We start from the raw sequence: 27337 nt of genomic DNA, 5'->3' as shown, positions 1-27337 counted from the left end.
TGATCCCATGGTCATCTAATCCATCACCTCATTTTGCAGATAGGGAAATTAAGGCCTAGAAAGGAGACCTGGTTTATTCCATTCTCAGAGTTCCATACTAAATAAGCCCAAGGTGATAGGTCTGATTCTCCCATGTGTTACTTAGTGTCTTTCTCTGTCTTTGTCTCTCTGTCTCCTCTCTGTCTCTCTGTCTCTGTCTCTCTCATTCTCTCTCTATCCCTCCCTCCTTCTCTCTCTGCCTCTCTCTCTCTTTCTCTCTCTTCCCTCTCTCCCTTTCTTTCTCTTTCATGTTAGATCATACAATATTCATTGGAAAATACAACCATAAAGTTACTAAAATGCTACTACCCATAATAGTAATAATGATAGTTGGCATTAATATAGCAGGTTAAGGTTTGTGAAGCACTTTACACACATTATCTGACTTGATCCTCATACAGTCTTGTGAAATATTATTCTTATTCTTATTCCACATTTTGCAGATGAAGAAAAAGTTTACATAAAGATCAAATTGACTTACCTATGGTAACACAGCTAGTTAATGTAGGAAGTGAGATTCTAACCCTTATTTCTCTTACTTTCCAATCTAGCATATTAACAACAGTTGAGATATTATTGTAATAGTTAACTCAGCACTTACAGATATATTCTTATTTGATCCCTATAACAATTCTGAGAGGTAAATGCTATTGTCATTAAAAAATTTTTTTTATTGTCATTTTACATTTGAAGAAACTGACATAGACAGAGGTTAAGTGACTTGCTCAGCATCACACAGTTAGTAAGATCTGAGGCTGAAATTGAATTCTGGTCTTTCTGACTCCAGGTCCGGCAGTCTATTCAGAGGGTCACATTGCTGTCTCACTATATACTGTGATTATTAATGTCAAATAAGGTAGAAAACAGAGATATGTATATCATGGGGGGTGCTTCACACTGGAAGAGGGCTTCCCTATAGATGGTGAGGTCATCCAAATGCTGTTTGCAGAGGCTGACTGCATCATGCCCCAGAACCATAAAGAGCTTCTACAATGAACTCTGTGGTTAATCAAAAAAGATTAGCTGAGCAAGTCCATAGAGAAAAAAACAAAATGAATGAAAAAGACCTAATATTTAGGATTTGTCAGGTAGTTGGATAATAGTTTCTCAGCACATAAATCTTCCAAAGGGGAGTGGGAAAGGAATAAGCATTTGTTAAGCACCTCCTATGTGCCAAGCACTGTGTTAAGCACTTTACAAGTCATCTGATACAACCCTATAAGGTAGGTGCTATTATTATCCCCATTTTACAGTTGATGAAACAAGCAGAAGTTAAGTGACTTGCCCAAGGTCACATGGCTAGGAAGTGTATATATCTGAATCTGAACTCAGGTCTTCCTGACTTCAAACCAATACTCTAACCATTGCGTCACCTGGCTGACCCAAAAGGATTGCATTTATAAATGGTTCATCAACTGGACCTAGCCATTAAAGGCAGAAAGACAGAAGGCTGGATTGCATTTGTGAAATTGTGCAGTATGTGTAACCATTCCAAGTTACTTCTCAGCACAAAACCTCATACTTAAAAACATTATTTATTTACTTTTAGTTTACAAGTTTTTGAGTTCCAAATTTTCTTTCCCTCCTTCTTTCCTCCCCCCCTCCCCCCCACTATGGAGGTGTGCAATCTGATACAGGTTGTACAAATACCTTCACATTAAACATTAGGCAAGTTGTAAAGAAAGATTGTAACCAATGGAATGAACAAGAAAGAAGGAACAAAACTAAACAAAAAGAGAAAGGGAAAGTAGTTTGCTTCAATCTGCATTCAGACTTCATAATTCTTTCTCTAGATGTGTATAGCACTTTCCATATATGAGTCTTCTGGAGTTGTTTTATAGCCTTGCATGGCTGAGAAGAGCCCAGTCTATCAAAGTTAGTCATCAAAGATATGTGTCTTTGATTATGTACAATGTTCTCCTGGTTCTGCTCCCCTCACTCAGCATCACTTTATATAAGTCCTTCCAGGTTATTATGAAGGCCATCTGTTCCTCATTTCTTAGCACAATAGTATTCTATTACATTCGTATACCACAACTTGTTTAGCTATTCCCCAATTGATGGTCATTCCCTTGATTTCAAATTCTTTGTTACCACAAAAAGAGCTGCTATAAATATTTTTGTATATTTTCCACTTGTATGATCTCTTTGGGATATAGCCCTAGAAGTGATATTGCTGGGTCAAAGGGTATGCACATTTTTATAACCAAATTTGGGCATAGTTCCAAATTGCTCTCCAGAATAGCTAGACCAGTTCACAACTCCACCATGCATTAGTGTTCCAGTTTTCCCACATGTTCTCTAGCATTTATCATTTTCCTGTTTTGTCATGTTAGTCAATCTGACAGGTGAGATGTGGTACCTCAGAGTTGTTTTGATTTGCACTTCTCTAATCCACAGTGATTTAGAGCATTTTTTCATATGATTATAGATATCTTTAATTTCTTCCTCTGAAAACTGCCTGTTCATATCCTTTGACCATTTATCAATTGGGGAATAACTTGTATTTTTATGTATTTGACTCAGTTCCCTGTGTATTTTAGAAATGAGGGCCTTTATCAAAGACACTGGTTATAAAAATTCTTTCCCAATTTTCTGCTTCCCTCCTAATCTTGGTTACATTGACTTTGTTTGTACAAAACCTATTCAATTTAATGTAATCAAAATTATCCATTTTGGATTTCATAATGCTCTCTATCTCTTGTTTGGTCATAAATTCTTCCCTTCTCCATAAATATGACAAGTAAACTCTTCCTTGCTCTCTTAGATTGCATACAGTATCAGTCTTTATATCTAGATTGTGAACTCATTTTAGTATACGGTGTAAGATATTGGTCTATGCCAAGTTTCTTCCATACTATTTTCCAGTTTTGCCAGCAATTTTTGTCAAATAGTGAGGTCTTAGCCCAGAAGCTGGAGTCTTTGGGTTTGTCAAATAGTAGATTACTATAGTCATTGACTACTATGTCTTGTGTACCTAATCTATTCCACTGATCCACTACTCTATTCCTCAACCAGTATCAAGTTTTGATGAGTGCTGACTTATAAAACAGTTTAAAATCTAGTATGGCTAGGTCACCTTCCCTAGTATTTCTTTTCATTAGTCCCTTTATATTCTGGACCTTTCGTTCTTCCAGATGAATTTTGTTACTATTTTTTCTAGCTCTATAAAATAATTTTTTGGTAGATTGATTGGTATGGCACTAAATGGATAAATTAATTTAGGTAAAATTGTCATTTTTATTATATTAGGTCAACCAAACCATGAGCAAGTGAGGTTGTTCCATTTATTTAGATCTGACATTATTTGTGTAAAGTGTTTTGTAATTGTGTTCATATAGCTCCTGGCTTGTCTTGGCAGGTGGACTCCTGAATATTTTATAATGTCTACAGTAACTTTAAATGGAATTTCTCTTTCTATTTGTTGCTGTTGGGTTTCATTAGAAATATATAAGAATGCTGAGGATTATGTGGGTAAAAACCCCATACTTTTAACAAAAATACTTCCCATGAATAGTGATTGCTGGAGGCTTATGAAGAGACAGGTGCAGTAATTGGTGGAGCTGTGAATTAGTACAATCATCCTGGAAAAACACTTTGGAAATTATGCAAATAAAGTAGCTAAAAAGTATATCCATACTCTTTGACCCAGAGATTCCATTACATATATATACCCCAAGGAGGTCACTGATTAAAGGTAAGGCTCCAAATGCAAATAATTATAACAGCACTTTTTGAGGGAGCTAAGAACTGGACATAAAGTAGGGGTCTCTGGGTAAACTGTTGTACATGAATATAATGGAATATTACTATGCTGTAAGAAACAAAAACTATGATGAATACACACCAGCATGAAAAGACTTACATTGGCTGATGGAAAGTGAAGTAAGCAGAGAAAATAACATACATAATGATTATAACCACAGAAATGGAAAGATCACCAAATCATAAAAACAATAAAAAATGAAAGTAAAAGAAAAAGGTTGGCCTGGAAGAGGAGGTATGAAAAGACAACTTCCTCCACTTCTTTGCAGAAGCAGGGAGAAGAAGGGAAGCAACTTATGTGCGTGTGTCCAATACATTGCATGTACTGTCAGATTTTTAAAAAAAATTATAGATTTTGTTGGCTTTTTCTCTTCCTCTATTTTCATTTCTTAAAAAAATATTCTCATGTGCACAAAAATATTTATAGCAGCTCTTTTTGTGGTGGCAAAGAATTGGAAATCAAGGGGACGCCCATCAGTTGGGGAGTGGCTGAACAAGTTGTGGTACATGAATGTAATGGAATGCTATTGTGCTATAAGAAATGAGGAGCAGACGGCCTTCATAATAACCTGGAGGGACTTATATAAACTGATGCTGAGTGAGGAGAGGAGAACCAGGAGAACATTATACACAATAATAGACACGTTGTATCTGTGATGACCAATGTTGATAGACTGGGCTCTTCTCAGCCATGCAAGGCTATAAGACAACTCCAACTCCAAAAGACTCATTGTGGAAAGTGCTATCCACATCCAGAGAGAGAATTATGTAGTCTGAATGCAGATCAAGGCATACTATTTGCTCTCTCTTTTTTGTTTGTTTTGTTTCTTCTTTCTTCTGATTCATTTCATTGGTTATAATTCTTCTTTACAACATGAAATAAGAAAATATGTTTAATGTGAATGTACATGTAGAACTTGTATCAGACTGCATGGCATCTTGGGAAGGGGGAATGGGAGGGAGGGAGAGAACATTTAAAACTCAGAAGCTTATGGAACTGAATGCTGTAAACTAAAAATAAATGAATTAACTAAAGAAGAAAAAGAAGAGAACATAAGAAGAAATATTCTTTGTTACAAAGAATAACTCCGGGAGGTGGGGAGGAAGAAGGATACAAAGGGGAATTTGGGCTACATGAAAACAAAAAACATCAATAAAATCTTATTTAAAAACCAGTCTTCAACCATGTTATATGATACCAAATCATAGCACAATGCAGTCTCTGAAAAATCAAAGTTGCAAGTAAATGAATGGACAACTGTAGAAATGCACGACGGTAGGGGTGGCCAGGTGGCTCAGCTAGTAAGAGCACTGGCTCCAGTGTTGGGATGACCTGGAGATTGAATCCTGGGCTCAGACAGTCGGCACCACACCCAGAAATAGCTGGCCGTATAACCTTGAGCAAGTTATTTAACCCCGATTGCTTAAAAAAAATGCACGATGGGTTTAAGAGGATGCCCCATTTTTCCAGTGGTGATCTGTGAGATACCCTTGAAGAAATGCATGCCTGGAAAAAATAGTGTGTGGATAAAAAGAGCAAGGGATAACAACAGATGTATAGCTTTGATTCTATGACTGGTATTCACAAAATGGGACTCAGAACATTGGGCAGAGTCTATGAAGAACCTCTGCAAGAACATGGACAAAGAGCTACACGTGATGAGAAGTAGTTGGGTTATGAGTTATCCTGATAAAGGGAATGTTCATACTGATGAAACCATGAATATGAGAAAAGAGTCTTAAATCTGTCAGAGGACTCAGGTTCAGATCCCAGCCCTGTTAATACTACTTATGTGACCTTGGGTAAATTACTTAACTTTCCTGGAGCATGTTTCCCTATTTGTAAAATGAAAAGTTTGTTCTAAATGGACTCTAAGGTTCCTTTCTGCTCTAAATCTGTGATCTTATAAAATGGGGAAGTATAAGTCTTAAACATAACATTCTCCTTAGTTTATAAAAAAAAGAAAACAAAAAACCAACCAGAGTATGGGAAAGTGTGTGGCCAATATTTAGAATAATATGGTACCTTTTGCTACAAAACAAATCTTTGGCTCATAGCCTAGACAGAAGTTATCTGAAGTATCATCTTTCATAAGACTGCTTTTCTGAGTCATGATTTGGCTCATTGAACACTGCATGAAGGAAACACTGGGGGGATAATGAGAAACCCTTCTGGGCTGGCAACTTATCAAATAATTTATTCCTGAGAGGTCAGCATGGCTTCGTGACAAAAGCCCTGGATTTAGAGTCCAAATGCTTGGGTTCAAATCCAGGCCACCTGCCCTTTAGGCCTTTATTTCCTTGTCTTTAAAAAGAAAATATGGTGTCTAAGGTCTCTTCCCAGGTTGTATGCTCTTCATGCCTCCTGTCAAGAAAAAGAGTCCCAGAATTCACTAGCCGAGCTGGGAGATGAACAGGGATGTCAGAATGAATCAAGCATTCTTGTGGTGCAGAGCTAAGCTTCCACCCTATTGAATATGATTCTTTCCAGAAGAGAGCTAACGGAAATATAAGCAACAATATAAGGGAGTTAAGTTTGGTAGAGAAGACTTTCATCACCTTGAGGGTTTTGATTATTTCATAAAAATGCCTTACATAGATAAGGACGAATTTTAGGTTTTACAAAGCCCTTTTGTCACTACAACCCTGTGAGGTACATTGTAAGAATATTATTATATCCATTTTTAAAAAGGAAACTGAGGTTCAGAGTTTGGTGACTTGCCCATGACCAAAGAGGGGCATCTCCCTTTTGCACTGAAATGATTTAGGCATGGTTTTCCTGAAGGCAGGAGGGTGGACTTGAGGACCTCTGGTCCCTCTCTAATTCTAGGATTAATTTTTCTTTCTCTGTAAGTGTAGGTCAGTAAATAGGCCTGAAGCTGTTATTCCTAGTACTGCATCCCTCTGGGGTCAATCCAAAGCAGAATCTAACACACTCACTTCCTTCTGGGGCCTCATTTTTTTCATCTATAAAAATGGGGTGAATTGTACTTATACTAGGATCACAGAGCTAAAGCTGGAAGGGACCTCACTTCCTACCCTCTCAGTATTTATGAAGAAGGTACCTTATGAACTGAAACAATATATAAATGTGAGCTATTGTGAGACAGAAGAGTCATGCTGTAAATGTTAAAAGCATTCTTCCTGCATAATGGGCAATGCCATTCCCCACCTGCCACAGCCCCCAAAGCTGCAAACAAAGGTTTAAGAAACAAAAACTCTAAAATCAGACAATAGATAATACAAAACAGCTCCACAAAATGGTTCCCACACATTTCTGAAGTGGAAATAAAATCTTCATGTCTTGTTTTGAGAAAAGAAGACAGGATATTATTTCTTCTTCTCCTTCTCCTAAGATTTTATTAGTGTAGACAAATCCCATTGCTCCTAGGTGGCACCAAAGAAAGAGAATTGGCTCCTGAGTCAAGAGTACATTGATTCAAATCCTGCCCCCTGTGCTTACTGTGTGACCTTGAGCAAATTAACCTCCTTAGGTTTCAGTTTCCTCATTTATTGGTGGATTAGGTGATATTGGTGGATTAGAGAAAATGGACTTTAAAGTCACTTGTAATTCTAGACCTATGATTCTGGATTCTATAGGGAATTGGGCTCAAATCTTACCTCTGATGCTTACTATCAATATGGTCATGGGGAAGTCATTCTACCCCATGGGCCTTAGTTTATTCATCTGTAAAACAAAGGGGTTGGACATTATCTATGAGGTTCCTTCCATTTCTGGATCTATGGGCCCATGCTGATGGCTGCAGCTTATAGTCACAGAGAATCATTATAAGGTTAAGTGACTTATCCAGGGTCATAGAGCTAAGCATGTGTCAGCAGCAGGACACAACCCAAGACTTCCTGGTGTCAAGGTCAGTCTTCTGCTCACTAATCCATATTGTTACTCTTAATGCTTGTATCTAAAAATCTATATATTTAATCGTTGTAGAGAAGAGGCAATGGTGAATGGAAATGACAGATTTCAGACTTCTTTTTTCATTGAAAGAATCATGGAATGTTTGAATCTAGTAGAGGTCTTAGGAATCAGAATTTTGTAGCTGCAAGGGACAATGGATGGTTTTAACCCCACCCCCCATGCCCCTCAGTGTATAGATAAAGAGAAAGGTCCAAAGTGATTGTGACTTGTCCAAGGTCATGTGGTCACAGAAACAGAGCTGGCATTTAAACCCGGGTCCTCCAATTTTAAATACCTTCTTTCTATTAAGATTCCTTTCTATATCTGATAGATGAAGCTCAAGGAGGGGAAGTAATGTGTCCAAGTTCAAACTGAGTTAAAGGCACTGCTATAATAGCTATAGTTAGCATTAATATTGTGCTTTATGGTTTGCAAAGCTCTTTACAAATATTATCTCACTTGATCCTCACAACCACCCTGGGAAGTAGGTGCTATTATTATCCCCATTTTTACAGATGAGGAAACTGAGGCAGACAAAAGATTAAATGGCTTGCCCAAGGTAACATAGCTAGTGAATGTCTGAGGCTGGATTTGAACTCTGGTCTTCCTGACTACAGGCTCTGATCTCTATCCATTGTGCCACCATTGTCCTCCCTCCCCCCACCCCTGGTTGAACTCTGGTCTCTTGAGTACCAATTAGAAAATTTCTTCTGAAAATTATGGGTGTGTATAACTAGATGCATATAATTAGCTAAGAGATAATTCTGTTGACTTTTACAGTCTGAAAATAAAACATCTTGGAAAAAGTTTAAACAGTTTAATTTTAGCATTAGTTAAATGAAGTGTTATATTATTCCCCTTATGTTTAATTTTTTTTTCTTGGGGTGAGGGTAGCTTTTAGATTATCCACATCACTGCAAATCTATTAATTTATAACTAGAAAAAGTTACCATAGTTCCTATAAAATATTTCCTCTACCATGGTTTCACTTTTAATTCAAGTAAATTTGTTTCCAAAAGGGAAGATCTCTGACAACACTCACAGCATTTATGTATTTGTATGAAGATGAAGAATCACACAAAAATACATTTTGGGTCTAGAAATGTCTCATTGTATAACACTGACATTGATTGACTGCAGCCCAAATTGAATTAGTATTTATCTGCTTAAATGTCGAATCCCTTGTTGAAGAAAAAAAATTAATTCTATACTCTGTGCTTTTGGCACAAGTGTGCCAGAGACAGTTTTTATTTTTTAAAATAATTTTACATTATTCTAAATTCAAGTATTATTTTTTCCTTTAAGAGAAAAATGTCCAAGCTGATGTAATTAATCTCTTTATGTCTTCCTCCTCACCATGCCCATCCCTTGAACCCAAGACAATCTGAGGTAAAATTTATAAGGATCTTGAATGAGTAAAATGCCAAAAAATAATAAAACATAGTTTGGAGTTAACATTCTACTTCATCTAATAGAACAATAGTTGCTTGATCTTCTACTTCTTGATCTACTCCTTCCTCAACCACTCTTCCTTATAAAAACCTTTTACTTGACTCTACTGTCTCCTTAAGTTATTTTTCCATATCTCTTCTTTTGTAGAAGAATGTTGCACCTACCTGGGAGGATCAAATGAGATAATATTTGCAAAGTGTTTATCTCAGTGCATATAAAAGGCACTTAATAAATGCTTGTTCCCTTCCCTTCTTCTCAACTCTATAATCAGGCTTTACTCTCTGTCTCTCTCTGTCTCTGTCTCTCTCTGTCTCTCTCCCTCTTCCTCCTTCCATCTCCTACTTGACAAATCTGATAGCCTTTTCTCTTTCCTAGATTTTTGTCCTTTTTTTTGACCCCTGCAACATTTGACACAGTGGACCTAGCTTTCTTCTCTAGGTTTTAGTAATGCTGCCCCATTTTGGTTCTTCTCATAACTGCCAAATATTTCTCAGGCCCCTTTGTTGTATCTTCATCCTAACTCTGAGTGTAGCACAAGGTTTTGCCCTGTCAATTCTTTTCTCTCTGACTTTAAGAACTAAAGGATTTAATTATCATTTCTATGCTAATGACTCCCAGATCCTAGCCACAGTCTCTCTCCTGAGTTTACAATTGCCCTATCAGCAACTTCCCTAATGGTTGATATCTCAAAATCAACATGTCCAAAACTGAATTTGCTATCTTTTCCCACTAAACCCAACCCTCTTTTGAACTTGTCTATTTCTGTTAAGGGTGATACCGTGCTTCCTTTCACTCAGGCTTTCAAGTTTGAAGTCAGTCTTACTTTCTCACTCTTCTTTGCCCTCCACCAACTAAATCCATTGTAAAGCCTTATTATTTCTATCTCTATGTCTCTTTCATCTTCCCCCTTTTCCTCTACTCATGCCTATAACCCTAGTTCAAATTCTCAACCCTTCTTACCTGGATTACTATAATAGCCTTGTCTCCTTGCCCCATTCTTTCCCCTCTCCTACTTAACAGGATTGGTGTGAGGATTAAATTAGATATATTTGTAAAAGCACTTAACATAGTGCCTGGCATATAGTAGGCTTTATATAAATGCTTATTCCTTTCCCTTTCTACCCTTTTCTCTCCACTGTCCAATTCATCCCCCACAAAGCTGCTAATGTGATTTTCTTAAAACACCCCTATTGCATCACTATCATTTGTAGTAAGAGCACCAGGGTTCATATCCCACTTCTAATGTTTGTGACTTTGGATAAGTCAGTATCTTCATGATGTAAAATGAAGGGATTGAACTAAATGACTTCTGAGAACCCTTCCAGCTCTCTATCATCCTATGATTTTTAAAACAATGTATTTTATTAATTTCAATAAATATTTCCAAATCACAGTAATCATTTGAATATTTATTTTAAAAAATGCTAAGTTCCAAATCCTCTTTCTCACTCCTGCCCTTCCTCCACCCCTCGAGAAGGCAAGCAATACAATATTAATTATACATATGAAGTCATGCAAAAATATCTCCTTATTAGCTATGTTATAAAACAAACAGAACAAAAGCAAGAAAAATGAAGAAAGTTTTAAAAAAATTATGCTTCAACCTGCACTCAAAGTTCATCAATTCTCTCTCTGAAGGTGGATAGCATTTTTAATAATAGGTCTTTGGGAACTGTCTTCGATCATTGTCTTGTTCAGAGAATCTAAATCTTTCACAGTAGATCATCATCACGATATTGCTGCTACCGTGTAGAATGTTCTGGCTGTTTACTTCACTTTGCACATGACCTTAAGATTTTACTCAATAAACTTGAATAATTCCTTATTTGCTGAAGGGTCAAATAATTCCTCTATTTGGAGTTTGGAGTCTTGCAACCTAGCTCCAATTTAGTTTTCCAGGCTTAACATGCCTTATTTCCCTTCCCTCACTGCATGGTCCACACAAACCAGCCTTCTTGCTCTTCTTCACATATGATGCTCCCCTTCCTATATTCTTTGCATAGGCTTTCCCACCTTTCCCACTCCACCTCCTTACTGTCTTGTAGAATTGCTTTTTTTCTTCAAAGCTCAACTCAAATGCTGCATTCTACAAGAAGGTTTCCTGATTCCTCCTAGGTTCTAGGGTCTTACCCTCTCCAACTGTCTTTTGTTCATTTCACATATTTTTACATATGTATTCCAATAGGACATGGATGGTTTCATTTCTGTCTTTGCATCACCAAATCCTAGTGCAGTCCTTGAAGTATCTTAGCAATCAATCAATCAATCAATCAATCAATCAACAAGCATCTATTAGGGGTGTATTTCAAACAAAGTCATCAGTAATTCCAGTTGGCCACCACACCATCAATCAATGGATTTGGAACTGTCCCTTCTGCCCTGAGAGGTTTTAAATTCTTAGTGAGACTTTAATTCTAGATTGTGGGAATGCAAAACTATTCCAAGAGGGGCTGGAGAATTGGTTGATGAGTCAGTGTGTTTACTGTATCTATAAAGGATCTGTGCTAAGTCATGGCACCTTGGGGGTTATAGCTCTGGAATAAATATGCAAACGGCCCAATAACGAATTGCTGAGCTCAGTAAAGCAATTGGTAAAATTATCTCCCAGCACTTACTGAGTTGGGGGAAGACTGTGATTGGCACATCTTTATTTAATACTTTAATTTTTCCTTTTTCCCCTAGTTGTAAGTGTTCTCCCTCCTTCATACATTATTGTATAAATGTTTATGATCATAGACCTAGATGTAGCAGGACCTTAAGAGGCTATCTAGTCCACCCTCCTCATTTTACAGATGAAGAAACTGAGGATCGCTAAAATTATCTGACTTAGCCAAGACCACATAGACAGTAACATTAGGGGCAAGACTGACTCTAGACCCAGTATTCTACCAAATGTACCATGCTGACTGCCTTTATTTGTTTAAAATGAGCATCAGGATGTAAAAGGTCACACCATAAAGGAAAAAAAATTAGAAGAGAATGAGAGCAGGTATCTTTCACAGTTTTGTGTGGGTGGAGAGATAAAGGAGATTTTAAAAAGGAGAAAGCAGATCATTTCAAGTACACGAAATTGAAAAGCTTATGCATGAATAAGATCAATGCAGCAAGGATAAGAAGAGAAATCATTGACTGGGGGAAAAACATTTGTGTCACATATCTCTAAGTGTTTGAAATCCAAGATATATAGGGAAGTAATTTAAATATGCAAAATCAAGAGTTATTTCTTATTGAATAAGTGACCAAAGGATAAGACGCTGCAGTCCTCAAAAGTTGCAAACTATTAACAATCATAGGAAAGACTGCTCTAAATGACTAATAATAAGAGAAATTTAAACCCAAACAATTTAGATTTCACCTTCCACCCAATAAACTGGCAAAAATTACAAATGATGGAAATGGCCAACGTTAGAAGGGCTCCAGAAAGACAGGTACTTTAATTCACTGTTGTTGATACTATGAATTGTGATTCTGCGAATTCTAATCATTCTGGAAAGCAACTGGAATCATTTTAAAAAAGTGGCTAAAACATGCATACTTTGATTCAGAGATCCTGCTTCTAGGCTTATCTCTTACAGGGATCAAAGTCAACAAGAAAGCCTCCACATATACCAGATAGTCTTAAAACATTGCTTTTGTTTATTTTTGTTGGTAGCAAAGAAGAACTAGAAAGCTGATGCCTATCAGATGGGGAATGGGCCAACAAATTCATGTACATGAATGAATAGGATGAAATATTATGTGATAAGACATGTGAATTCAGAGAAGCATGGGAAGATTTATATGAACTAATACACAAAGCCAAGAAAACAATGACTACAACAATGCACATGGGAAGAACAGTAACAAAAAAACAACAGAAAGAACCCAGTAATATATAATTATAATAGCCAAGCTGAATTCTAGATAAGAGTTGAAAAAATGCACTTCCTTCTCTGCTTTGCAAAGATGGGAGACCGTGGGTGTAGGAGTGCGGCTTTGCTATCTTTTTTGTCTTTTCTTTTTTAAGTCTGTTACTGTACAGGGGAGGGAAGAACATATTAAGAAATGGAGATGATGTAAAAACATATGGCACCAAAAAGAAAAAAAAAAAGAAAAAGTGTCAGAGAAGGATGTGAACCCAGGCCCTCTGACTCCAAAGGTAGTATTCTTTCCACTGTATCAGGCTGCCTCTCTTTGTTTGCCAATTCTTCACCCCCCTCAAATAGGATATAAGTTCTTCGAGGCTGGGTACAGGTTTTTACTTTTTTTATTTTTTGGTATCACTTATCATATTGCCTTCATTTTTTTTAATGATCTCAGAGAAAGCTCTAAATGAGAACCCAAAAAGCCTCCTGAATGTAAGCTATTACTATTCATTCATCTTACACTTGCAGAGTACCTATGTGTAAGGCATTTTGTTAGGTACTGTGGGAGATGCAGAGATGATTAAGACTCATTGCGAAAGCCACAACATCAGGCGAAGGGCCAAAATAATCTAGGAATTCCTTATATCAGCAAGGTGTCAGGAATCCCATCATCAACTGGCTCACTGTGATCCAACTGTTACACTTGGCACTTGGTTCTTGTTTGACAATTGTGGAAAACACTTCCCACGTCTGGTCTGGTTGGTTGAAAAATGACTGTAGCAAAGGAAGGAAGTTGTCTTTCTCTTGGAGAATGGGAAGATTCAAAGAATCATGAATTTAGAGCTTCAAGGGACTTCGGGGGTTCAACTCTGCCTCATTTTACACATGAGGAAACAGGCTTAGAGAATTTATAAGACTTACCTAAGCAAGGTCACCTAGTCAGTAAGTAGCTGAATCCGAATTTGAATCCAAGTCCTTTGACTGACTGATGGGCACACTTTTCACGGTACCAATGCTAAAGCTTCAGGATAGGTGAGTACCACTCTCAAAGGCAGACAATTCACCAAGCAATCCACAGATATCCCTGAACTTGCTGCAGATCTCACTAGCATCGAACAAACATTGTCAGCACAAAGGTCTCTGCTCAGAGCGTACAGGGAGAGGAACAGTGGAAACAGGCTCTCTTTCAGGTCAACTGAGAAGAAGGGGCCAGCTGGAAAGCATGATGTGCCCAAGAGAATCAGAGCAGTGACAGCCTCTGCCCCTCCCCCCCTCACTTGCTTCATATCTCTAGACACCCAGAAGATCCACAGGCTCTTACTTTCAAAACTCCAGGTGAGCCAGGCACCTACTGAAGCTCTTAAGAAGCATGATCACCAAATACCCAGAAGCAGGGACAGTTGTCTCAGGGACCTGAACAAGCGTTCTTCTTCTGCAGTGTCTGAGAGTTAGGAAGATTTTACAGAAAGGAGGGGACAACATGCTCAAACTCCTCTTGCTCTGTTGACAGCGGCCCTCAAAGCTCTCCTACAGAACTGGACATAATTACGAACCCCAGTAATTGCATTTCAGTTGTCAAGGACATGGGTTGTCATAGCAACATATAAAGCCACAGTTTTTTGCTTTTCACAGATGGCTAACAGTCCCACATTCATGCTGGTTTAATTGATGCAACTGGGACAGAAGGCTTTAACTCCACAGTTTACCTCCTCCTCCTCCTCCTCCTCCCCCTCCTCCTCTTCCTTCCCCCCAGCTCAAGTTTACTCCACTTGAACTCAAAGGTCCCTGTTTTGCTTTCCCTGAATCATAGACCTAAATGCTTTCCTCCCTTGCTAGTTGCTTTCTGGTGCATCATCACCATCCTTGGGAAAAGAAAAAAAGCCATTGTACTCTTGAAAATGGGAGAGCAGAGGCCACAGGAGCACTGAACTCCTACAGTGCTCCCAATATCTACACACAATTCAATTTAGCAAGCTTATATTAAGTACCTACTATGTACAACGCAATGTTATTACGCACTGAGGATACAGATACAAAAATGAATTCATGCCTGTCCTCAAGGAACTTACATTCTCCTGGTGGGGATAGAACATGTAGCACATAATTTGTGTACCAAATAATTTAGGTTGGATAACACAATGTATTGTTTGCTACACTTTTGTGTATGTGTAAAATTTTCCCTGTCAAATAGATTATAAGTGCCATGAGGGCAGGCATCCTATTTGCTTTTGCTTTATACTTCTGTGCCCCTCACAGTGGCAACCTTGGTAAGAAGGTGTTCTCAATACTTTTTGTCAGGATGTGGAACTCTTCACAGTCTTACCCCTCCAGAGAAAGGTTGGATCCCTTATATAAGGAAAAGTTACTGGCAGGATTGGGATAATTAGGAAAACATTAACCAGGAGCTGAGGTTTTTCAGATAAATTCTTAGATGGGGGCTGCATTACCTGTTATCAGCATTGATTTCCATGCTTCACTGAGTTGGGAACAGCTAGGAAGCAGATTCTACTAAGCGGGGTCATTTTTCTAGAGAGAAGAAAATCAGTTTTCCTGTGTGGGCTCTTTACTATCAGCATTGGTACAGAAAACCCAGTCCTGACTTGAGAGGCTTATTACTTTCTAAGTACCAATGCTGGGCTGGCAAAAATTTGCTAGGTAAAAGATAAATTAGGGAAATATGCAAAGTGTGTTTTCAATCCTCTTCCGCTTTCTCTTTTTTTGTCAAATTTTTCTCTAAATCCCAGGGGCTCAGACCCCCAGGGCTGATCTCCAGTCAAACCTGTCCACTCAAGCCAATATTTCATTCTTTGGACTTCACTATTCTACTACGCCCTTATTGTCCTTGAATACAGTGCTTTCACCCAAAAGAATAATTTCCTAGGATGGAATTTCAGGCATTTTGGCAGGCTGGAGAAGAAATTTTTGGGTGGCTACATTTTGAGAACCCTTCACATCACAACTGGTGGGCAATTGTCTCTTTTCCCAATGTATAGTAAGGATGCCCCTGATACTGGGTGAGACTTAACCAAAGACTGACGCTGAAGTTTGACTTGGTACTGATCTCACTAGGTAAGGACCTCCTTTCCTGTAGAACAGTGACCCAACATGGGATTGGGAAGTCTACTGCAGTACACTGCAAAAAGAACACCTCATCTGTATTTTCTCCACCACATCAATCCATTTTAATTTCATTGCCAGAATATTATTTCTTATTCATAGAAATTTTCATGTTTTTGCTCACACTGTTCCTGATGCCTGGAATTCCTTTGCCCATTAAATTCCTTCCCATATCTAAAGCTTTACCCAAATACCACCTACTCCATGAAGTGATGATCTTTCACAAGGCTCTTGGTTTTTCAGTTTTCTAGTGTACTTATCCTGTAAATACTGTTATTCTTATCCCATCACTAGATGATAAATTGTGTGAAAGTGGTGGCAGGAGTCTTTTCAGACAGAAGGAAGCTTAGAGGTCATCTAGTCCAACCCCTGCTTTTTACATATGAGGAAACTGAGGCCCAGAGAAGCTAAGTAGCATACAAAATCATACTGGTAGTAAGTGGAAGAACTAGTATTTGAATCCCAATCATCTGACTATGGATCCATCCATCTTAACACTGTACTACAAAACACTATATTCCTTTAGTAGTGTACAATGTTTTGCATATAGTATGCACTGAACAAATGCTGGTTGAATTAATATAAGTACCTCCAACATGTCATTCCCCACAGTCTTCTCTCTGAAAAAAAAAACTAAGTGAAATAAAATCATGTATATATTCCTCACTGAAGGTAAAAAGCATTTTAGCTAGTATACAAAGGCCCCAAAGTCCCCAGTATGGTTTACTATTAGGGAAATTCTTAGTATAATTTGTCATGACTGTAACCAAAATCATGTGATTTCTAGTAATGTATATAGAAAAAGCCTTTCACAAAATACTGTACTCATTTATATTAATATCATTAAAAACAACAAAAAAGGACCATTTTAATATGCTACAAATATTGTTAAAAATCAAGAGCTAGCATTATTTATAACAATAATACTAAAGGTTTTCCTAGGAGGATCAGGGGTAGAGCAGTCATGCTCACTACTTCCATTTTTATTGGACATAGTACTAGAAAGGCTAGCTTCAGGACTGAGAGCAAAAAGCAATGAAAAGAATAAGCACAGGCAAGGAGGTAGCAAAAACATGTATTTGTAAATCATGTGTATATATATATATATATATATTTATATGTATGATGGCTACTTAGAAAACCCTAGAGAATCTACAAAAAAAGTTAATTGAGATAATGACTTCCATAAATGAACAATATTAAAAATAAATCCACAAAATCATTAATATTCCTATAATTAGGGTAAAAACCAGGAGGCAGAAATAGAGGTTCCATTCAAAATGACAACAAAATGCATTAAATATCTGGGAGTTACCTATCCAGAAACATACATGATTACACAACTACCTATGACTTTTCATAGAAATAACAGAAGAAATATCAGATGTTCATGGTTGGTGGTATCAATTAACTTACCAAAGGATACTTTGCAGAAGTGGACAAAAATAACAAAATTCATATGAAAGAGCAAGAATATCAAGAGAAATAATGTAAAATAAATAGGAATGAAGGGAATTTGGTGTTATCAGAAATTGGATTATATTAAAAAACAGGAATTAGAAAAAACTAATATTATAGAAAAAATATTAATGTGGTGTAGAATATCAAAGTGGCATAGATTGTATAAGCAAGGTACAGAAGCAAATGTATCATGTAGTTTAGTATTGAATCAACCCAAAAATATAACTATGAGGAAAAGGACTTCTAATTTGACAAGAACTGATAGGAAGTCTGGAAAGCAACTCAATGGTAAACAAGTTATGCCATATATCACAAAAAAATTCCTAATGGAGCTGTAATCCAAGTGCAAATATAAAAGTCACTTTAGATGGCTCTGTGAACTCATCAATATTGATTCTCTACCAAAGGGTTTAGACTCCAACTTATCTATGTCTTTAGCAAGATCACAAATTAATTGAAGTACAGAAAATAAAGAACAATGAATATGAAAAATTAAGAAATATATGGGAAGACATTTATGAAGAAACATAGAAGCAGGGGTAAAAGAACAGTGCTGAAAATGAATGTAATGATATAAATGAAAACAACATTAAAAGGCAACAAAACTCAGATCAAAGGCAACAGATAATATCCCCACCAAAGATTCTTTCCATTTCAAAATGAGAATATCTATTAACTAAAATGAAAGCTTACATCCTCCCTTTTTATTAGCATTTGGTGAACAACAGAAAAGGAGAGCGCCATGCATTAACAATCAAAATCACTCTTCAAGGGGGTTTTAATTATTTTGGGGGAAAGTATTTTGGCAGAATTGTTTGGGTTTTTGTTGAGAAGAACATATTATGTCAAAACAAACTTCATCAATAAGTAATATTAAAACCCTGGTGAAACAGAATCTTTTTCTCTGCCCCTTTCCTCTTCTGTGCAAAGAGGAGATACATTTTTCAAAAAGCTTTATTGCCCTGAGTAAACTTATTTTAATTGTAAAAGTCACCCCAAAATTTTTTTTACTATAACTGTACATTAATTCAGTACTTGAGGGGGCATCCTGTCTTCTAGGTAGCAGATATGTCTGTTTCTAAAACCCCATGCTTGTCCTGCTTGTCATAAAACTTATTTTTATGAGCTACAAACCCTAATCTGTCCACTCGAGGAGAACTAGGAGGCTTCCCATGTGGCGCCTGGGGCAGATGGCTTTTATCATTAATTTTGAAATGTCCTTCAATGCCTTAGAGTATGCTTAACAAAGGAAAGTAGGAGAATGGGCAGAAAAATGGCATTAATGTTTAGCTTTGAATTTTTTTTTTTGGGGGGGACACAAATAGGAGCTTGGAAAAGATTAGTCAATCCTCTAAGGTCATTAATAGGGAAGTCCCAAACAGGCCTCAAACAAAGGGTACCTTCTGAATTTGGAGATAAGATCAGAAAACTTATTTATGAAAGTGAAAAATAAAATCAGATATCTGCCATTAGTCAGCTACATAAATAAAACAGATTTTTTATATAATGAGTGTGCCTCTCAGGTATAATCAGATTCATAGGTTGGTTGAGATGGAAAGCATTCTACCAGTTATCTAGTTCAATCGCATTTTACAGATGAGGAAGCCAAAGCTAGGAGAGGTCACTGCATTTGCATTGAAAAATCTGGGCTCAAAATCTGGCTCTGCCATTTGTCATCTGTGAACCTTGCAAAAGTCACAACCTCTGTGGGCCTCAGTTTCCTCACCTGTAAAATAAAAGGATTGGATTAGATTGAACTCTAAGGTCCCTTTTTGCTCCAAATCTAGTAGCAGCATGACTTAATGGACTGAGTTCTGGAGCCTTGAAGACAGAAAGCTCTGGGTTCAGGGCAGACATATTTACTATGTGACCCTGGGCAAGTCACTTGATATCTCAGGGCCTCAGACAACTCACTAAGACTAAAAATTGCAAAACACATAAGTGTATTAGTTGTTCATCAAATCTGTAGGTGACACAAAAGCTCATAGGGACAGCTAACACAGTGGAAGACAGTCAGGATCCAAAAGGATCTTCATAGGCTAGAACATTGAGTATAATTTAATGAGATAAAACTTGATAAGAGTATATAGACATACTTACATACATACACATATGTATGTGCATATACACATATATTCACATAAAAAGTATTGTGCTTGGGTAAAAACATCATGGAAGAGACATGCTTAGACATAGATATCAGTTGCTCTGGAAAAGATTTGGGGGTTTTATTGGACTTCAAACTCAACAGGAGTCAACAGTACTATGTGGAAGCCAAAAAAACCTACTTTGACCTTGGGGTTGTGGAGTATAGTGTCCAAGAATGAGGTGAGAGTGCCACAGTACTCTGAGCTCAACAGACCTTATCTGGAGAGTTGTGCTTGTTTCTATGAGCCATGGCAGGACAGAGGGTTCTGAAGACAGCAACTAAATGGTAAAGGGGCTAAAGACTATGAAATGTGAGAACAGGTTGAAGGTATCAGGTACATTCAGACTGAAAAAAGAGGCGATCCATGAGGAATGTGATAGACGTCAAATGGAAGAAGGACTGGAGTTGCTCTGTTTGACCTCAAAGGGCAGAAGAGGTGCAGTAGGTGAAATTTGCAAATAGGCAAATTGAAGCTTGTTGTCAGGTAAACAAAACAAAACCATTTCCTAATAATTCAAGCTGTCCAAAAATGGTAAGCTCCCTGGATGGGAGGCGGGATGACCACTCGTCAGGTGGAAATTTCTTTGGTGTATAGGATGGGATAGGTGGTCATAGACGTCTCTTCTAACCTTCTAGTTCTGTTGTTCTGTGAACAGCTGGCTACCTGCATTGGTACGGGGAGTTTCTTCAACTCAAGTTTCCTGTACCAATAACATCAGAACAGCAACAATAACAACAACAAATTAAAAAAAAAAAACAGAAAAAATCTACAACAGGAACAAGAACAACAAAAGACCACATGATTTATTCAAGGTCGCATAGTGGGTTATTATGCATGAGTTAGAATTCAAACCCAGGTCTTAAGATGACCAAGGTGCCTTGAAATCTCCTGAAATGTCACGTAATTACTACTCTAAATGTAAAATAAGCTGTAGTCAAATTAGCTGCAATAGGTTTACATAGGACAATGTCACATAATGTAAGGTAGTGGGGTTGGCGTCTGCCTGGAATCTAGAAAAGAAGAGCCACAGAGTAAGAATTCATTAGTGAGTTTCCAAATGGGTCCAGGGGATAGAGATTATCTGGTAGAGCATGATAACTGGTCACAAAGAGGGTGTTTTTTATTTGCCTTTTTTTTTGGAGGGCAATTGGGGTTAAGTGACTTGCCCAAGGTCATATGGCTAGTTTTTGTGCTAAGTATCTGAGGTCGGATTTGAACTCAGGTCTTCCTGACATCAGGGCCGGTGCTCTATTCACTGTGCCACCTAGCCATCCCAAGGGGGTGTTTTTTAAAAGGGTAAAGGGAATAAAGATAATCATAAAGGACTAACTCAAGCCTGGGTGAAGTATCCCCTCAAAACCATCTAATGATGACGATGATGATAACTAACATTTATATAATGCTTATTATGTTCCAGGCACTGTGCTAAGCACCTTATCGTTATAATTATATAATAATTATGTTATATAGTAAATATATTTATAGATGATATTATATGTAATATATAGTTATAATCATGTTATAATATATACTTATATAAATATAATATATTAAATTATATATTATAATTATTATCTCATTTGATCCTCACAACAGCCCTGAGAGGTAGCCAGTGTTATTAGCCTCATTTTACAGATGAGGAAACTGAGCAAACAGAAGTTAAATGACTTGCCCAGCATCACACAATTAGGAAGTATCTGAGGCTGGATTTGAACTCAAGGATTCCTGACTCCAGGCCTGGTCCACTGCACCCTCTAGCTGCTTCCTCCCATTCCCCAATCTCATGTCTACCAAGTAATCTAATTGACAACAATTGTTTCCAACACACTTCGACACCAGGGATGAAGTTCTTTATAGTAAACGAAGGACTTATCATCCTAGTTTTTTCAGGATCACAAGTGGACAGCTGGAAAGAACCTCAGTGGGCATCTAGTCCAACCCCTTTGGTTTTATAGATACTAACAATAACAGTAATAATCATAATAATAAGATTATTAATTAACAACAGTAACAATGCTAACAATAAGATTATTAATTAATAACAGTAATAATGATAATAACTGACATTTCTAGATGTCAGAGCACTTTATACCCAAGCAGGCTAAATGGCCTAAGTTTCAGAAGTAGGATTTGAACCCAGGTGCTCTGACTCCAAAGCCTAATTTTTGGTCTTTCCTTTTACCCCTGGTGACTCTGGTGAGTCTAAGTACCAAAGAGGTTAATCAGAGATGGCAGAATTGAGAAAATCCATTTTCTGATTCTGCAGAGCTGAGGAATGAGACAAGCAGATAACCAGAATTTTGGACTTGGAACTGATTCCCAATTTTGGCCTCCTTATAGCCAGCCATAGTCATAGATAAAAGCATGACATAACTGACCTGGATTTTCTGAAACCATCCCAATTTCATGAAAACTGGACTTTTTTTAAAAACCCAATGTCAGTATCCAGAATAAATAATTTTTTTTACTTAATTGGTTAAGCATCTTAGCACCGTTTTGACATCCCTATGGGTAAAATTTAATACACATCAAAAGACATTAAGTCCCTAGCATTCTGTTAGGTGTTAGAGACATGAAAACAAAAATAAAATAATCTCTTCCTGTGAGGTGTTTATATTTTGCTCAATGAACTTTCTCAACGACAATTAGATGAGTTATGGTTGGATTCTCCTCATTTTAGAGATGAGAAAATAGACCTAAAGAGATTAGGTCACTTACACAAGGTCATAAAGGCAGTCAGCAAATGAGCTGGGATTTGAACGCAATTCCTCTGATTACAAATCAAGTGGTCTTCTCACCACCTCACACTGATTTTTCTCAAGTTCATAAGAAAGTATGCTGCAGAGTTGGAATGAAAACTCAAGACTTCTGACTCAAAATTCAATGAGATAGTTATCAGTTTTCAGTTTTGTGAAAGTATCTGCATTGCAAACAGATTTGCCTGTTAGAAAAAGAGAATAAGAATACTAAATGACAACTTGCCCTTCTGGCAGGAAAAGTAATCCATTCATTCTTTGAGGTAAAGGGAAGACATTGTTCCCAAGGTCTACTTTATTCTGTACTTAGTGGCGAGGTTCTTTATAACCAGCCTATGCTAAGACTTAGGTCCAATCAATGTCTTGGAGCAGAGATCCTGTGCCCACTGCATGTGGAGAAATGACATCTTTAGGTCTGCTCCCCAGTCTGAAATTCCTTGTCTTTTGCATTTCAGGTCTGTGAAATAAACACCCTTTCAAATTTATGCCTTCTTTTCTGCTCATGGTGAATCTTAGGTCACAGACCACAGACTATTAGACTTGTGAAGAGATTTTAGAGATTGTCTAATCTAATGCTTTAATTTGACAGGTGAGGAAACTGAGGACTGGAGAGAGAAAATGATTTCCCCAGGATCACATGATGAATATAACCTGGAAGTGAACTGAGATCTCACTGCCCCAAGGCTCAAAGAACTGAGGTCATATTTTTCACTTTCTGGGGTTCTGAGTAATCTGAGGAACTCAAATCCAAAGGGAAAATAGGAAAAAAATCCCAAGAAACACAAGCCTCAAGAAACATTCAGGTTTTACAACTTTGGGTTGTCAGTTTCCTCTTACTAATGTCATAAAAGACTTCTACAGTAATATTAATTATAGCAATTCACAAATTTATAGCTTCGAAGTTTGCAAAGTACTCAAATGTGCCCATATTTTACTTGATCATCTCAACTCAACATCTCTCATTTGAACCTTACAACATCCCTGAGATACACGCTGTTATCATCATCTCCATTTTACAGATGAGGAGACTGACACTTGGGGAGGTTAAAAGATATGTCCAGAGTCAAACTGCTAGTGAGCACTGAAGCAGGTACTTGAACTCATGTCTTATTGAATCCAGGATGATTTGATGTTGTGTTTTTCTCAGGAAGCCTAAAATGTCAAGAAGGGGCAGGTTAGGAGTAATCTTTCCTAGGAGGTAAGGGAATAAACGAGATAATCTCTGGAGGGGATTTCCAGTCCTACAAGCTCATGTCTGAGACATCAGAACTGTAAAGCTGTATCCCCAAATTCAATTTACATGTCTATAGTAAGGCTGCATTTGCCCCTGAACACATTTATAATAAATCATTACAATAGCTCACATGTTTACAGAACTCTTTCCTCATACCCTTTTGAGGTATGAAGCATTAAGTATTATCACCATTTTACAGGGGAGGTAACTGAGGCCCAGGGATGTTTAATGACTTGCCTGTGGTCACATAGCACTATTATTATAGTCATCAAGAACTGATCCTTAAGCACTTATCCTGCCTACGGGTACTTATATGTTATGTTTTCTAACTAGACTGTAAGCTCCCAGAGGACAGGGAACACATCATTTACTTCTTTATGTGATCACATCCAGGCAAAGAGTAAGTATTCTGTCAACGTCACTGACTGTTTACATAAGGCACTTTAACTGAAGTTGCAGAAAGGCTATACCAGGTGAATAAGCATGGAAAACATACAAAAGTTCATTTGAGGGTCTGTCAGAAGCAAACTGGAAATAATTATTTCTTCATTTTATACATAAGTACTCTACATGAAAATGAGGATAATAAGCCTAAAAATTAAACATCACCAATTTTCTTTGTTCTCAGCTTATAGATTAAATGTAACATCCCACTGAAATCATGCATATGTGATACTCTAAACCTTTAGTTAGCAGCCTTGGTTTGTATTCTACTTTGTAGTTCATGAAGAACTGTGTGTTATTTCTTTTGATCTTCCCAACAATCTATTGAGGTGGGCACAACAGATAATAACAAAAACAATAACCCATATTTACACAACCTTTTCAGTTTTTCAAAATGCTATCCTTATAACAACCCCCTGAGCTAGGGTGGTACAAACATAATTATTCCCATTTTACAGAAGAGAAAACTGAGGCTTGGAGAAGCCACTTGCCCAAAACAAGACAGTAAGTGCCAGAAGTGGAATCTGTACCCAAGTCTCTTGACTCCAAGTCCAGTACACTTATTTTATTAGCCCAATTCACAGGTGAGAAAACTGAGACTCCAAGGAATAAAGCAAAGTGTTCAAAATTACTTGGATCTTCTGACTACCAAAACAAGGTTCTTTCCACTATACCATGCTGTTTCTTTGGTTCTAAGTTTCAGTTAAGAAAATACCTGGTTGTTTTTAAAGGGTTAACATGGCCACACAGCTCATAAGGTGAATGGGAAGGAAAATGCACAAAGCTTCCTAAAACTTATTCCTAGTTTCCCCAAATGTTAAAAAAAGTCTAAGTTATATAGCAGATCCAGAGCCCACATTCTCTCAATAAGCTACATCATGTCAATAAACACTCTCCCATTGCAAAGGAATTAATGAAACACATCCAAGTCATGTCCCAAGGAAAAAGGGGACATCTATTTAAAAATGACAAATAAAAAACTAGAAGCCTTCCTCAGCACACCTAAATGGAAAGCTTGGTGGGAGGAGGGGTTCAGTTGCTGGAGAGGTGAAATATTTCTTTGGGAGCTTGACATCACATCCTTCAAGGTGACCCTCACTTCATCTCACCGGCTGCTTTTGTAAGCAGGCAAATATAAACAAATCCGGCATGGATAATGTTTGTAAATATCACATTTTTTAAAAATCCCACCTCTCTGGCTTTTTCCATGGAATGAGTGCCTGCCTATCCATGCCCTCCCCTACTTAAACAATTCTGCCCTAGCTGGCAGGATATTCCCCCGTCAGACACAGTTGCCCCTGCGCACACACATATACACACACACACACACTCACAGAAGAAATCCAAGACACTCGTGTGGCTTGGGTTGAAGATTTCCAGCAGGCAGCTTGCCGAGTTTACATTAATTCTTCTGTTTCCTTCCTGAGATTTCCTGGGCTGCAGCATGTGGGGTGCATCCTAAAGGGAGATCTTTGCTCTCATCCCCCCTCAGGAGCTGCTTGGGACTGTCAGTCCCGAGAACGTGGATCACTCACAGGGGGAGGGGGAGTCACACGGCAGCCTCCCGACATCTCAGCTGGCAGAGAGGATAACCACCTATCTGAACCAACCCGGCTCTAGAAAATTGTTGGGCTCAGCCAGGACCCAAAGAGTAAGAGCGAAGAACGAGGGCTTGGGGGGGTGTGAGATTGAATCCCTGCTCATTTGACTGTAAAGATTCACGTGTACTCTGTCACAGACATCCTACCCCACTGGAAGGCACGGTCTCTCCTCCCCTCCGCCCTCGTTCCTCGCTCTCAAAGGCATCCCCGCCTACTTGGCCCTCTCCCACCCCCCACCCCCCCTGCTCACTAAAAGTCTTCTTTGTGGCTTCTCCTCTTCCCCAGTAGGAAGTCAACTAGCATAATAATGAACCCCCATGAGAACAACAGGGCTTTTGAATCTTTGGGTTTCTCAGCATCTTCTGCAGGAGCCCAGCAGCTGCATAAGCCGCCTTTATCATCTCCCTGCATCTGGCAGCATTCTGCTGAACACATCCACTGAGCCCTCCTCCCCCAAGAGGAGGAAGTTGCCACCATGCTGCTCCTTCTATCTCAGCCTGCCCAGGGTTTGATTAATCGAGGCTCCTCAGCCTCGTCCACACCCATCCATCACTGGCTGTAGGGCCTTATCGACTCCTACCCACACTGGGATGCCTAAGAGAGGGAAGAGGGGTGCCTGTAACGGTGTGTCGGGGGGCTGGGGCTGCTTAAGGCTGGGGGGAGTAGAGGGATACGGGGACAGGGGCAGAATCCAGAGCTTTCTGCTGTATTTCTGGTGCTGAGAAGCACTGCAGGACTTGGGTGCCTCTAATCAGTTGCCATGACAACTGCCTGGGGATGGAGGAGTGGAGCACTAAAGGAAACAGCAATGGGGAAGCTGTGCAGCCTGAGCCATTCTGGCCTGAAATCACTGTGACAGCGCTTCGGCAGAGCTATTACATGGTTGCTGTGGCAACCAATGGGAGAAAATCACAGAGGAAATCTATAATTATTACAAGCCAGATACTGACTTACCCAGTGCAGTAATCAGCACATTAGAGGGATCCAATCTGAACTCCGAGAAGAAAGTCTCCTTTTCTGGGGAATGAAGCACCCAGAGAAGAGGTGCCCAGCCAGGCCTGTTTACCGCACAGGACCCAATGACATCCAGGAAAGATCAGGCTAGAGCAGCAGATGTGATCGCTTAGAAAAGAGGAGGGGGACGTCCTTTATCCCTGTCTGGCAAGCAGGCTCGACCCATTTACTGCCCATCTCGCCCACATCATACAAGCCCTTCTGTTGTTTGTTTTTGTGGTCTTAACCTTACATGACTGGTCTCTGAGGTCCCTTCCGGCTCCAAATCCATGCTCTTCGGCTGTGGCTGGTTGTGGGCAACTTCTCTCCATTAAAGCAGAACAGCAGAGGTTAAGAGACTTGCCCATGGTCACATATCTAAGTGTATATATGTATGTGTGTGTGTATAGATATATATTATATATATGTATCCACACACACAGATATACATATAAACACACACCTATACACATGCACATGTCTATATATACATATACATACATACCGTGTTTCCCCAAAAATAAGACACTGTCTTATTATTTTTTTGGACAGAAAAACACCAGA

The 27337-nt window shown here is 38.4% G+C and overlaps 1 protein-coding gene across 6 annotated transcripts in view; it reads right to left on the bottom strand.

Moving 5' to 3' along the window:
• ABAT (4-aminobutyrate aminotransferase) overlaps positions 1-27337 on the bottom strand; it is a 138561-nt gene that overhangs the window by 66752 nt on the left and 44472 nt on the right. The window contains exon 1 of one of the 6 annotated variants that reach the window (XM_069085491.1): positions 25514-25826. The exons of the other annotated variants lie outside the window; for them this stretch is intronic. The gene's annotated coding sequence lies outside the window, so the exon portion shown is untranslated. Of the gene's footprint in view, positions 1-25513; positions 25827-27337 lie in introns of those variants that run through there. 6 annotated transcript variants of the gene reach the window in all.

This window comes from Petaurus breviceps, unplaced genomic scaffold (genome assembly GCF_028583685.1).
Source record: "Petaurus breviceps papuanus isolate PSGF00001 unplaced genomic scaffold, PetGlider_PUasm1.0 118, whole genome shotgun sequence".
In the NCBI taxonomy this organism is placed as follows: Eukaryota; Metazoa; Chordata; class Mammalia; order Diprotodontia; family Petauridae; genus Petaurus; species Petaurus breviceps.
This window is presented reverse-complemented; position numbering and strand designations above follow the sequence as displayed.